Here is a 12,327-nt window from a genome sequence, read left to right on the forward strand (position 1 = left end):
CGAAACGTAATCAACTCCTCTTTAGTGGCTTTGATTTAGTTGCCTGCTCGACTCAGACTTCAACTATTCGTGGAGTCGCAATTCTCATTCAAACATCGTTGGGAAAGGCAAAGAAAGTCAAAGCAGATAGTAATGGAAGATGGGCAATAGTTGAACTAGAACTGGGGTTTACACTTTGTGTCGTTGTTGTTGTATTGCTTTATTTCGATATAAAAACATATCATAAAAGCTTGCATTACAATATACATTTTAGTAAAACATTTAGCATTTATATTAAAAACGAACATCAGTGTTGGTTTAGCAATACAAGAGATAGAAAACCTAATGAACAGCCTAGCTATACTAAGAAAAGATTATTATCCAGATCATAAAACTCATATAAAAAAATGGACTCTAATGGATTAGTAGCATCCTTGCAGACCTTATTCGCCAAGCCCAGCCCAAAAATTTTGCCATACAACAGGCAAAAAAGGGTCGGGCATCAGAACAAAGAATGCGTAAGGCTTCCAAGTGCGATCTGGTACCCAGACTCCTACAGAGTGGCTTAAGCCATCTCGTCCTAGGGGCCATATACGCCTGGCACTCGAACAGCAAATGAGCAATGGACTCTACTTTTGAAGCACAGAAGGGGCAAAATGGTAAGGTTTGAAGTGGTGGTTTCCAGGTGGAGGTAAACAGTCCCACAGGTAGAACTCCCACCCTGAATTTGAAGTACAGAGATCTGTCTCCAGAGTTATGAATCAAGTCCAGGTAGGATTCTCTAAGTGGGAGCTCCTTAATTGAGAGGAACTGAACGGCAGATTTGCAAAGGTTTGTATTAGACCTACGAGCATTAGCCACCCACAACCAATAGACCTTCTTTAGCGATTGCTTAGGTGGGGCTGTTTTATTAACCCAAGCATCGCCTAGGCCCAAGTCATAGAGGAGCCGCTTAACCTCCCTGAGCCAGGTCACTTTGTGCCAGCTTGGGGAGGATAGAAGATCTCGTAATTCGTCGGCATAACTGCACAGTTCAGGGACGTTCCATATCCTTGCCCACAGTAAGAGGGGACGGAGCCTAGCTTGGTCCTTTATAGGATATGTGCCTGCATCTAGCAGGAGGGGAAGAGTAGGGGTACTGTGGGGTAACTTCATAAGATCTTTGTGGAAGTTATTTTCGAGGCAGGTTAAACAATCAGCTCTCTGTACACCCCACAGTTCTGCGCCATACAAGGCTGCGCTCACCACCCTTGCCCTATAGATATCCAAAAGAGCCCCAATAGGTTTGGTAAATGAGGCACGTTGTTCTTTAAGCAGGGCCCCTGCAACCCTCTTATGGGTCAGGAATACCTTGTGATGGTGTGGCTTCCAACTCATTGTGTCGCAGAGTCGTATACCCAAGTAATCGAACTCTTTGACTCTATCGAGTGGAACAGAGTCCAGGACAGGGGGGAAGACAGATTTTCTGGGTGGGTTGATTACAAGGAATTTGGTCTTACCTATATTTATAGATAGACCCCTGGTGACACAGAAGTCCTTGAATCCAGAAAGCAACTTTTGGATATCCGATGGAGATTTAGAGACCAGAAGGGTATCATCGGCAAATAGGAGCGTTGGTATCTTCCTACCAGCCAGGGAGGGTGCATCGGATGGTTCCTGAAGAAGATGGTCCACCACTCCGTTCACATAAAGCGAGAACAGAGTGGGGGCCAGCACACAACCCTGACGAACGCCCCTATCAACAGGGATACGAGATGTTTTTTCCCCCTGGAGACCCCATCTGATCTGGGCAAAGTTGCTTTCATGGAACTTAATGAGTAATGCCAATAGGTAGGATGGCATTCCCAACCCGTCTAGGACTTTCCACAATTGGGCCCGCGGGACCAGGTCGAAAGCAGTTCGCAGGTCAATAAAGACTAGATACAAACTGCCTCCTCCCAGTACCACGACTTTCCAATATAACATTAAAAAGCGGAATGTCTGCTCAATTGTGCCTGTCCCAGATCTAAAGCCCGCCTGGAAGTCTGACAAAACCTGGTGTTCCTCCACCCACTGCAAGATCCTGCCCAAAACCACTTTTCCAGCAACTTTTTGGGTTGAGTCAAGCAGACTAATAGGGCGATAGTTCGCCGGGTCGTCCCGACAGCCTTTTTTGAAAATAGGGACGACCTCTGCGCCCCGCCAAGAATCCGGAAAAGGGGCTCCCAAGACAGCTGCGTTCAAAAGCGAAGAGATTAATCTACTCCACAATAGTGGGTGCAACTTCAACAGATCGCCCGGGATTCCATCTGGGCCTGCAGCCTTATTTGAAACAATACTCTTGATCGCCCATTCAACTTCCTTGGTAGTAAAGGGACAGACATTTTGTGGAATGAAGGCTGTAGGGGAGGGACTAATCGAGGAACCCTTCCTTAGTTGGGTTTCACCAAGAGAGACAGTATAGAGCCTAGAGAAATGAGCAAACCAAACATCACCAGGAATGTTACAGGTAATTTGTAGGTTAATAGGCTTGTTCCTATCTCTCAGTAGGTCCCAAAACACCTTAGAGTCTTTCTTGGCGCTCGCCTCAGATAGCTCCCTCCAAAAATTGTAGTCATGTGCCTCCTTAGCTTTTACCACAGATTTCTTGTAAAATTGCCTTGCCGATCGAATGCTGGCTGTGTCCTTAGTCTTTAATGCAGTAATGAGTTCCCCCTTAGCGGCCCGACATTCAGTAGTATACCACTTGTCTCTTGACTTGGAGGAACCTATCGCTGGGAGCCTCGCACCAGTATGGGGGATAAAAAACAAGTTACTTATGGCAGTAGTAGTTTCTGTGAACAAAGTTATAACAGCTGCAGTATTGGTTCCCAGGTCATCGTAGCGTTGGCCCACCGCTGTCAATATGGACCCTGCTTGTGCCATCCTTTCCTCGTCCATTGCTGCTTTGGCCCATTTCAAACGCCTTCCACAGTTAGAAGGGACAACTTCGTGGGATGTTTTCCACAAGTGGGCGGTTTTGACTGGCTTCCAGACATACCATGGCGAGATGAGGGTTAGGGATAGGGGGTTATGGTCGCTATCGCAGGAAACTATGACTTCCATGTCTTGCAGGAATGGCCACAGGTTATAGTTCAGCATGGTATAGTCTATTCTGGAGGTGCATCCTGTTCTATTATAGGTATGAGCACCCATAGGATCGGATTTAGAACGACCATTAGATGGTCTCAGGTCGTATTCCATACAGAGTGCGGTGATGTCTATCGCACTCTGAGTCCATTTTCGGATTGGGTCAAGGGACAGAATAGGGATGCCCCTCCTTGTATCCTCCTCCCATGAGTCAAGGATGTCTTCCCTCGCAAGTGGCTCAAAACAGCAATTAAAATCACCTGCAAGAAGCACATAGGAGTCAGTGCCACAGGCACTTAGTTCATCATTTAATCCTGTGGCAAGTAGCGATGATGCCCCACCCCTTGCCCCCCTTAGATAAAGGTTGAAAACCTCTAGCTTCCTTCCCCCTTGACAGCATAAAGATATCCTCTGAAGATCTGGGGAATGGGTAAACTTTTGGGTTACACTTAAACCAAGTGCAATGCTCACCCATATTACAAGGCCGCCGGACGGGCGACCTTTGCAACCCACAGGTTGGGAAGCTGGAACAAAGAAGGTTGTGTAACCCACTCTATGCCTGGGTTCAAGGCACCAGGTTTCTTGCAGGAGGCAGATGTCGTAAGAGTCCAAAAAAGCATTCCACTCGGGAATGTCAAAATTACGGGCAAGGCCTGCCACATTCCAACTTAAAATTTTTACTAGGGGAACGCCTGGGGTAAGCAGCCCTGGCTGATTAGCAGCATCATCCGAGCTGCATACAAAGGTAGCCGTACCTACAACTGGTTCAGTTAACCTTTGCAGGGGCCTGTTCTGCAGATGAATAGGAGCCCCTACATCGTCAGATAGATGTTTGAGTGATAAAGGTTTCTCAGTGGCTTTCAAGGGGGTCATGGGGGGTGAGACCAGCAATTGAGCAACAACATTAGGTTCTTGGGCAATAGGGGTGTACAATCCCTCTTCTGTAGATGGGTCGTAATTGGTTTCAGTCAGGATTGGATTGGTAATAGGACTGTGATCAAACAGTACATGCAAACTATCAATAGGCCCTAAGGTCTTGGATGAAAAGGCCTTTGCCACTGCATCGTGGGTGGATAGCCCTGCAAGTCAATCCACCTCCTCAAGGCTGCCAAACATATTCGAAGTAGGAAAGCCATTCCAGCACGCAAGGGGAGTTTGATAGTTGGAAGGGTGGCTCCTCCAAGCGTGACGCTGGACCCAAGACCAGCCGTCATCCCTTGTTTTTTTAGGGGGCGGCGGATAGAAAAAGGACAAAGGTCTGGGTACAACACGAGATCCTTCGCCAGGGGGGCAAGAGCAGATGTAGTGTGCTGTATGTGGATCCTCAAAAGTCACCACTATGCAGTCCCCTTCCGCGGTTTTCTTAGAGGGGCCCACCCAGGGAACACGACGCACCATCAGAACTCTACTCTTCTGACCATTGGGAATTGGCCGGTTCGTATTAAGCCAATGCATAGTTTTATTCCTCAAGGACCAGTGGTTCTCATGGTGGCCGTTATCGTTCTGGGGAACGCCCGTCAAGACAACCACATATTCGTTAGCCTCTGGGGGAAGATCAATGTATCCCCCTCTAAAGATATTTTTAGCAGGAGGGCCACAAGATTGTTGGATGCGAGCCTCACTGGGCGGAGGTCTGGGGGGGGGGCCTATAACAGGTTTTAAGGAAGGTTTGGAGAAGGGACGAGTGGGAGCCTTCGGTATAGGGACAGCAGGAATTTGGTCCACACACAGGGTTCGCGGCTTGGGAACCGGGCGTTCAGGCGCTGGTACAGGGGGAGGAAAGTGAGAAGCTTGTGAAGATGCATCCTCTACCCCGAAACCCTGATTTTCAAGACTTCTCAAGCCAAGAGTGGCCAAAGCAATGATGCTTTTTTCCATCTCCAGCAAACTATTTTCTATACAGGAGAGTCTTAAAGCAAGAGGGGAAAGAAGTTTCTTAAGTGTTTCCCAAACTATACCTATAAATTCCCCATCCTTCCTTTCCCGACCATCACCATGTGTGCCCCCGTCCTGTAATGTAGTAGTAGCAGAGGCAGAATCTATTCCCTCGGTGGCCCCCTCTCGACGTAGCTGTAACCCAGGACTAGCCCTTTCTAATGGTTTAAGTGATGCTGCGATGGGCGATTTCAGTTTCTGAGTCGCCCCAAGTCTTGCCTTTTTGCGATAAAAAGTATGACGGGGAGACCTTTTCCTTTTGGGTAAATGGCCCTTACTAGAAATAATTCTAGAAGAATTGAAGGTTACTGGGACAGGAAAATGAGAGCTGGCATCCTGATTGCCATTGTGTGGTGTTAAAATTACCGGTGAAGAAAAGTTAAAACTGGCATTCTGCCTTAAAGACAACACAGGGAGATTTAGATCACCCGTGTTGATAATTGGCCCTGGGGCTGGAGATGAAGGTTGCGAAGTCGGAACCTGATGGATTTCTGCCTGCAAGACTAGGGAGCTGGGATTAACAGGACGCTCCGGGGTAACAACAGTAGCAATGTGGCCCAATGAAGATTTCTTTGAAACTGCGAAGACCTCCGATAGTCTTCTTGCGGCTGCCAATTCCAGTGAGACACGAGTCTGTAATTTGGAAATTTCCTGATCAATCGCAAAGTTAGTACGGGTGATGAAGTCATCCATAGGCCCACTAATTGAGGTGCCTCCCTTGACCGCCTTACTGCGAGTCAACCTGGTACACATAACTATACAAGAGCAAGGACCAGAATGTGGTCTCCTAGACAGTGCAAGAGGTCGGAACGGTAAACCCAATTAGAAAATGGTGTAAACTGGGCGAAAGAGAGTGGGCCAGTCCAGTCCTCTCCGACCTCGAACGGCCTCAAACGGCCCGCTCTTAGCCCGGTCTTGTCCCGGGCTGCGTCCCGCGCTGCGGGAGTCTAGTTGTATTATATGGTGAGCGTGGTGAACTGGGGGCGGGCCAGCGGGGAGAGCGGACCGGATGCTGTGTCCGTGGTCTCGCAGGGACTCCTGGATGCTGGAGTCCCCGCACGCTCGCAGCCCCGCCGAGCCTCAACCCCTTACCTCCGCCTTGCCGCCTTGATGCTCCTGTGCCTCTGTAAACGGTAGGTTGTGCGCACCTGCGCGAAGCAGCACCCGCGTAGCGGGTGCGGCGAGGTGTAGGCTGGGTCACTGGGTCGCCCTCCGAGTCTTTCTCCGTCAGGATTCACAAATAAATAACTGTGCCGGTAATGCAGAAATCGAGAGTCCCAGGAAGTGGAGGAAAAGGACGCCTTTAACGGCCTCAGGCGGACTGGGGGCGGGCCAGCGGGGAGAGCGGACCGGATGCTGTGTCCGTGGTCTCGCAGGGACTCCTGGATGCTGGAGTCCCCGCACGCTCGCAGCCCCGCCGAGCCTCAACCCCTTACCTCCGCCTTGCCGCCTTGATGCTCCTGTGCCTCTGTAAACGGTAGGTTGTGCGCACCTGCGCGAAGCGGCACCCGCGTAGCGGGTGCGGCGAGGTGTAGGCTGGGTCACTGGGTCGCCCTCCGAGTCTTTCTCCGTCAGGATTCACAAATAAATAACTGTGCCGGTAATGCAGAAATCGAGAGTCCCAGGAAGTGGAGGAAAAGGACGCCTTTAACGGCCTCAGGCGGACTGGGGGCGGGCCAGCGGGGAGAGCGGACCGGATGCTGTGTCCGTGGTCTCGCAGGGACTCCTGGATGCTGGAGTCCCCGCACGCTCACAGCCCCGCCGAGCCTCAACCCCTTACCTCCGCCTTGCCGCCTTGATGCTCCTGTGCCTCTGTAAACTGTAGGTTGTGCGCACCTGCGCGAAGCGGCACCCGCGTAGCGGGTGCGGCGAGGTGTAGGCTGGGTCACTGGGTCGCCCTCCGAGTCTTTCTCCGTCAGGATTCACAAATAAATAACTGTGCCGGTAATGCAGAAATCGAGAGTCCCCTCGTGTCATTTATGGGTCAAACCAGGATGATCCCGAAATGTTTGATTTTCTCGAAGTAGAATTAGTCGGTGGCCCGTTCCCTTAATAGTAACAGGTGATTTTAACATTTCGGCCGACTGGGGTAATTCAATACCATATACTTGGCGGAAACCTAAGGTTTTTCGATCTGTTCAAGCCCTTATCTGTTCTCATGGTTTACAGGATGTTTGGAGCAGCAAACTCCCTTTCAAGGATGGCTATACATATTTTTCTAATCCAGCCCAGAGATATGCAAAATTGGATTATTTTTTTATTTCTTCATCCGAACTATCAAAGGTTGGAATTACAAAACTCCCCAGATTAGTTTCGGATCACAATCCTTTAATATTATCTTATGATTGTGGTAGAATGGAAAGGAAAAGAAATCCCTGGTCTTTTGAGAAGAAATTACTTACTGATAAAAGGTTTACAGATCACCTTAAAAAATGGACTATCGAGTTTTTCGCAGCAAACAGATATAGCACTTCTAGAAACATGGTATGGGAAACATTCAAGGCGGCCTTGAGGGGGTAGACCATCAGTTGCTCTGCAAGGCTTAGAAGAGAAGATCGGGAACAGGGGGATGCCTTAATGTTGAAGCTTGGGAAAGCGGAAGAACAGCATGTAAGGGATATAGCCACTGGAGGGGAGAGCGATGAAAGTCAAAATATACTTTTAGCAGTGAAAGCCGCACTTCAAAAGGAGGTAACCCATAAAGCTATAGGGGAGTTCCAGACCGCCAGGGCTAAGAGATACGAAACCGGGGAGCAAGCAGGGAGAGCTCTTGCCCTCCGACTAAGGCAGGTAAAGGCTAAGAACGTAATTGCCCGTATCGAAGAAGATGGGAAAGAGTACACCGAAGTTAAAGACATAATTAGTGTCTTTGAAAACTTTTACCAACGGCTTTACGAATATGAAACACCAGGTAGAAAATCGGGGGAGGAATGGCGAGATAGTGGCCCCCGACTGGATGAATTAACTAAAGAAGATCTAGATCAAGACATTTCATCTAAAGAGGTCAAAGAAGCCCTGCGGGAATTAGCCCCGGGTAAGGCGTCAGGCCCTGACGGGATCCCCCTAGAAGTCTACAAAGCTATTGAAGCTGAAATTTCACCACTTTTAGTAGACCTATTTAATGGGGTTTTGTATTCAGGGGTGGTTCCAAGTTCCTGGAAAGAAACAAATATAATAATTTTTCATAAGAAGGGGAAACCAAAGGAAAAACCAGGATCCTACCGCCCTATAACCCTGATAAATTCAGATATAAAACTATATTCAAAAATTTGGGCCAAAAGATTGAGCAGGGTCATTGGCAGTCTCGTATCCCAGTGGCAGCATGGGTTTGTCCCCGGTCGTGGTACCACGGACCATACAAGTACTCTTTTTCCATTGTAGCACACGCTGTCTGCCCAATTAAAACTTGTCCAGAAGATCAAGATGTAGGTGGGGCTTTAGCCGATCTATCGGTAATGCTTCTTAAAGCTCTCTTTCTAGTGATCACATTACATCTAGGACAGCTATGAATTCGTGCCTGGCCCAAAAACCAGCATGTGGGAACAAGTGCTTATAGTTTTTAGTATGTATGGGTCTATCTTTTCACTGAATGAAATGTATTCACATTTTTAAACAAAAGTGCAGATAATTGCTGAATTTAATTTTATGCAAAATGTCTCCAATATTTTAATTGCGTGCATCCTGAAAACTTCACTTGATTTTACTATTTAGTGAATACAGAAATATAGAAATAGCTAGCTTTTTTGTATAACTTAAATTACGTGCTTGTCATCATATATCGATTTTATGAACTATAAATGATAAAACCAAGGTCAATTTCGCCACTTATGAAAATATCCAATTCCTTCCAGGAGTTTGTTCCAGATTGTTTTTGTGGAAACAGTTTCCCCACATTATTGTTTCATTTCCGTTTATTCAGTTTTCATTGTAAATTACACTTTGTAGTCCAACAATCTGGGCAGATAATACTTTCCATGTAAGTTCCCAATTTCATTTTCTTTCATTAGGGGATTTTTTTTAGAATTTTTAATATAGAAGCTATCCGGCAGTGCTTTGAAGTGAAAACGTGTTGTTATATGTGGATTCTGTCGCTAATGAGCTTTGTCTCAGCAATGATTCTAACTGGTAGATATACTATCCAAGGTGCTGTCAAGATGCAGCATATTGACATTGCATGTCTGCCTGATTTACAGTGGAGCCAAATTCTACATTATAGGCAAAACATCATCCCGCTGTGTTTTCTTCTCTATGTAATAGTGAAGTGTGTGTGTTAATCCCCTCTGTTTCATCTCTGCTATCTGCAAACACAATTTAGAAATAATATTCCAAACCACCTTATTAGAGCACAAACACTATGAAATCAACAGAATTATCACATATCCTTATAATACCTGATTGTATTCGTGTATTGGTGCTGTAAATTACATTAGTTATTGTTGTGGGAGTGATTTATGAATTGATGCATCCATAAATATACAGTTTACACATTACAGAGCGTTGTGCAGTGAAGAAAGAGCCGAGCAACGTATAGAATAGCACATTTAGACACAGGGCTGGACTGGGAACCGAAACCGGCCCTGGCAAACTGCTCAGCTAGCCCCCCCGTGGGTTGAGGGGGAGTGCAGCTGAGCAGTGTGCGAGGACCGGTTTTGGCCGATTTTGTTACAGGGGGCCAATATTGCCGACCCCCGGTGACAAAAACAGCCCCCCAGGGGCCCAAAACCAGCCCCCACCCTAGCAGCCCACCGGGGAAACGCCCGGTGCCTGCTATGGCCAGTCCGGCCCTGTTTAGACATACCTGATGTTTAACAGTTTAGGTTTATATTGCTTGAGATTACTCCCGAGGCAGAACGAGTGGTAAAAAATTGGATATTTAATTTATAGAACATCTGTTATCACTTTTACATAAATATCAATTCAATTCAATAATCTTTTTTCGATCATACCAAGGTTGATCATAAGATATAAACACATTACAAATACACAAGTTAGAAGAAAACAACAAATATGTAAAATATGTTAAAAAATACATGCCACAAAAATAATACCTTTTAAAAAATTTGCCAGTAAGACATAAAGTACAATGTTACATTGAGCAATTTATACAACCGACTATGAAAGCCACAGCATAAAGTGAAGTTTAGAATGAACGACCATTAGTTAGAATAACTTGGGGGCCGATTACGGCTTTGGCGGTTTTACTTCCACACTGCCCTGGCAGCAGTTCAGAAAATGCTACCAAGGCAGCGGCATCCCGCCCTCCATATAATGACTTTTGCAAGGGCTGGCGGTGACTGGGTGGCAGAGTCATGGTAGCGGTACACTACGGCTCAGATAATGAGCTTATAGCCATTGCCCCTCCATACTACACTGCCTCCAGTCAGTCTGGCACACTGCTTCCTTGCATTACATTGTTGAAGAGAAACAGTGCACACACCCAACCCAAAGGCATTGGAGGTAAAAACATGAGCACTAGTGGAAAACATAAAAGCCAGCATATCATCCCTAATCTAAATTAAGTCAATAAGGGACGTTCATACACAGTCTGCACAAAAAGCAAATAAGAAGCAATCCCCTCTGCCATCTGAACCAAACAATAGTCTCTTAAAGTTGGCTTCACCACCAGCACAGCCTCCCTAGGGGCCTGCCTGTGCTTAAAGAAGCAGTCCTGGACCCAGGCTTTGCCTTTTTTCATAATGGTATCTGGGCTTTCAAATAAGTATGCGGAACCCAAGGCTAAAGTGGTGTAAGCTTTATACTTTAGCCACAGGATGTTCAACCCATGATCACATAAAATACAGGCTCTAACAACAGCCCAAATAAACTCTGCTTCCTGGTTCATCCAAGTCAAACACCAGAGACCCAAAGGAGCTACCTTAATGGGATCTTGAACATACTTTAGGCCTAGCTCTTGATGCAGAGAAAAATTAAGGGTCATAGGAGGGACCCCCGGCATTTCCTTTTATATATTACTAAGATCAGGGCAACAGGTGTTCTACCAATAGAGGCAGTAAGGGAAAAAGTGGTTCCAACAGCACCAATGAAACAAGTCAGTCTGCTTTTAAGGCACGCAGTCCGGGTGCAAGCATCATCAAAATCCAATCCAAGAAATGGAAAAAAGCTCACACTGTCCAATTTTCCCCTCCTATACTTAGAGTATGAACTTTGGTGTTTCTCGTACCACACACCATTATATAAGTTTCTCGGAAATTGGTCTCCCAATTAAGCCCCTTAAAAAATGCCATGAAAGTGGAGATCAAATGCTTCAGGCCGTTAGCCATTCTTGTGAGAAGCATCACGTTGTCCGCGTTTAATAATGCAGGCATAGCCATTTTCTCAACACGTGGTGCGTCCGCCACGGCAGACATCAGTGTCCTCTCTGGATCAATTATATGAAGTAAAAAGAGAATGGGGGCAAGTAGAGAACCTTGCAGTATTCCGCTATTGACTTTGCAAGGTGCAGTATACTTGCCAGCCTTCGCGAATCGCACTGCAGCCAAAAGATCCTGGTGGAGGAGTCTTAGGAAGGAGGCCAGACCCGCCTCGATGCCCATGGATGCAAGGGTAACCCATAGTTAAGACCTGTTGACACAGTTGAATGCACTCGATAAGTCCATGAATGCACGATGGATGGGGGTGCCCTTTGCATATTTATATTAACCATGATAAGATGTAAATGAAGGCACTGTGTGATTGTCCCAAGGCCCTTCCTAAAACCATATTGCACCCAAGAGATGATATTACTCTGATTTAACCAGGAAAGAATCCATTCCAATATAACTCTGCCAATTATTTCGGTTGTAGAATAAAGCAGGGATATCGGTCAGTAACACCTTGGGTCATGGGCATTACCCTTTTTAAAGATAGGTATGACAATTGACATACACCTAGAAGGCAGGGTCCCCTCCTGACAAACTGAGTTAAAGACACTAGTAAGCACAGGGGCTCAAAACAGAGGTCCAAACCCCAGAATCCTCTTTAAATAAATCCAAAGGCACCCCACTCTGGCCCAGCTCCTTTTTTCATGGAATATCATGGATAACTGTAGGAACTTCCTACTCCTTAAAAGATAGTCTTTTGCATGACGAACCCTTGATCAGTCCACTTAAATATCTATAGCTTTACATCTGGGGAGATGGGCATAAAACTAGGGGTAGGCGTAGTTCGCGAAGTAGCGCTACGCGTAGCTACGCAAAGTGCACTTCGCACTACGCGAGCTATGCGTAGCACTGCGCAAACTGCGTAGTAGCATGTTTGCACTGTGAAAGATGTCGTTTTCAATAATTGCACAGTGCGGACAAGCAT

General features: G+C 46.6%; 1 protein-coding gene across 1 annotated transcript in view; it reads left to right on the top strand.

Annotated features, from left to right (window-relative positions):
- Positions 1–12,327, top strand: part of TMEM163 (transmembrane protein 163) — a 967,557-nt gene that overhangs the window by 404,360 nt on the left and 550,870 nt on the right. The gene's annotated exons all lie outside the window — the stretch shown is intronic.

Source organism: Lissotriton helveticus, chromosome 3_1 (assembly GCF_964261635.1).
Source record: "Lissotriton helveticus chromosome 3_1, aLisHel1.1, whole genome shotgun sequence".
Lineage (NCBI taxonomy): Eukaryota > Metazoa > Chordata > Amphibia > Caudata > Salamandridae > Lissotriton > Lissotriton helveticus.